This window comes from Myotis davidii, unplaced genomic scaffold (assembly GCF_000327345.1).
Source record: "Myotis davidii unplaced genomic scaffold, ASM32734v1 scaffold1884, whole genome shotgun sequence".
NCBI classification, from domain to species: Eukaryota; Metazoa; Chordata; class Mammalia; order Chiroptera; family Vespertilionidae; genus Myotis; species Myotis davidii.
Window position 1 is genome coordinate 171837 of NW_006295198.1, and position 2715 is coordinate 174551.

Consider the following 2715-nt stretch of genomic DNA (forward strand, 5'->3'; position numbering starts at 1 on the left):
TCAGAACTGAGTTGTCAGGGCTAATCACCACGGTTAGATTTGGTAATACTCCCACCTGTGGTAGCTGGACTGTAAAAGCTCAATTGACTCACAGAATCATCAAACCTAATGCACCCCATACTTCAGATGCTGTGACATGACAGGTTGAATTAAGAACTATTTTTCCCTTCATCATTCTACACACACACACGAACACACACACATACACACACACACATGCACACACACACACCTGTATGTTATTTAGTAGAATTTATATTCCCTTAGTCCCTGTATCCCTAGTGATGTTTGTGGGTGGGGAGAATGAAAAAGAAAAGGAACATCCTTTTGATCCTAAACCCAGGCCTTGTGCCCAGACCCCTTTCTTCGTACAAACAGCAAACAACTTTTCTTAACCACATTTCTACCCAGATACTTCTTCAGCTTAATTTTTTTTTTAAAAAAAGGATTCTAATATTTGTCACCACTTTCTCACCTCCCCTTAGATCCTTATCTTACTGTAACTCTACTTCCAATTTTACAACGTCCTTGAAGTTACTCTTGTCGATATGAACAATATCCTTGTAAATGCTAAAGCTAATGGACACTAGTAAGTCCCTGGATAATTTTTTTGTCTTCCTTTATTTGATAAGGAAGTTGTAGCCCTGGTCCATTCCTTCTGTTAAAAACCAACCAACCAAATTGACCAAACAAGCAAATAATGCTTTTTCTAATCTTGGCTTAAGATATATTACTCTCAATTAAATTTCCAACCACCTTTCTAGGTGTGGCTTCTAGGTATCAACTGAGGCATTTCTTCTTGACACTACATCTTAATTGTTAATGTTTCCCAGAGTTCCATACTCATTCCTTCTCTCTTCCCATTCCATAAAACTCTCTGGGTAATCTAACTGATGTGAATTTTTTTGCCAAGCCATCAATATTTACTGACAATATTTATTGTTATGTTTATAACATATAAATGGTTCAGAGCATAACTGACCAGTGAATGCCACTGAACTTATAATCCATTTGTATTAAAAACACACTTATGTTTGTGCAGTCCTAGATACATCCTTCTTACAAATCTAAGTTATGTGGATTACTTTTTGACATTTGCCTTCCTAATAATCTTGCCTGCAACTTGGCCCAAGTTTCCAATGTCTGGCACCAACCACAGCAGAGACACAAAATAAGTTCCCAGTAAATGGGTGTTGAGTGAACTAAAAAGGACATATAACAAGATATAACAAAATGCTAAACCAAGTAAAAGGATAGCAGTGAGGGCAGCTTGGTGTCCTGGGTGAACTGGTCAGGGAGACAAGAGGGCTTCTATCAAGAGGCTGCATAACCTTGGAGAAGGTTCTTAAGCTGTGTCTCACTTTCTCCATCCATAATATGAGAGGGCTGGACAGCATCATTTCTATTGTCTCTTCTAACACTAAATAGTGCTATCTTATCCTGTCCCTGGGAGGGGCCTCATTTCAGACTGTCCTTGAGTTGGTAGCAGCATGACATTAAGAATCCTGTGTAAGACATATGCCCAAATATTTTCTTCTGTAATGCCTCAGCAGAAGGGGTATCACAGAGATGAGCTTGTCAGAAACTGATATTTCCCTCTTGATAAAATGTTTTCATTATTTCATGCGCCAACTGAAGGGTCCCCAAAGAATTTGGGTGTTTTGGGCACAAACTGCACAGATGCAGAGACACACAGGAAGCTGTATCTGTCTGCCCTCCCATGGAGCAGTTGAGTAAAAAGTAAATGATGTGTCTAAACAGCAAACCAATTCTTTCTAAATAGAGGAACTTAATTACTTCTTTCTTCATAATACATGGGAGGGGTAGATTGTCTCTAGGTATTGAAATCCAAGCTAAGGTTTTGAATTAGACAAGTGTTTCCTAATTTAGCCAACTTTAAATATAGTCACAACATTAGTTTTGTATTAAAATGCTTGAAATAAAAATGAAGAGATTGTGTTTATATATATTATTATGTGACAATGGGGTATTTTTAAGCATTGCCTCAAATGAGCAACAAGATGAAGTAGATAAATATATGTGGCTGCATGCTATGAGAACAAACATCCTGCAGTTGTTGCCATTCTTAAAGAATTGAACAACTTTAATTGTTCAGTATTGGATATCTGCCCTGCTAATCTTAGTTCACCCATAGCTTTGGCTTTCAATAGTAATGTACGTTCTTAACTCACCAGCACAAGCTTTAGCACTGAACAGAAATACAGGAAGAAAGAAAGGTGTTTGAACTTTGCTGTAGTCAGTGGCATAAAAAAGCAAACCCCAGAGCATGTGATGTCTCTATTTCCAACCTCCACTTCCCTGACATGCTTTAACTTGGAATCAACCATCAAAGCTAAACACACACACACACACACAGACACACACACAGAGACACACACACAGACACACACACACACAAATATCAACAGTACAACGATTGAAATTTCTTTTGAAGCTATTGCATCAGCTTGCATGTTATCAATAATTTTAAGAAAATTGTAATTGTCACAAAATCTACCATTTTTTCTCAAGTTGAGGCATACATTTAACATAATAATCTGAAACTTCAATTTCCATTGATTTATTTTATTGTAAATATACATGTTTATTATAAAAACAAATACAGATAAAGAACAAAAATATCCACTTGTTTTTTCAGTCTAAGTCCCAGCAGGAAACAGAAGGCACAATCACAGGGTTTATTTAGTGGAAGAG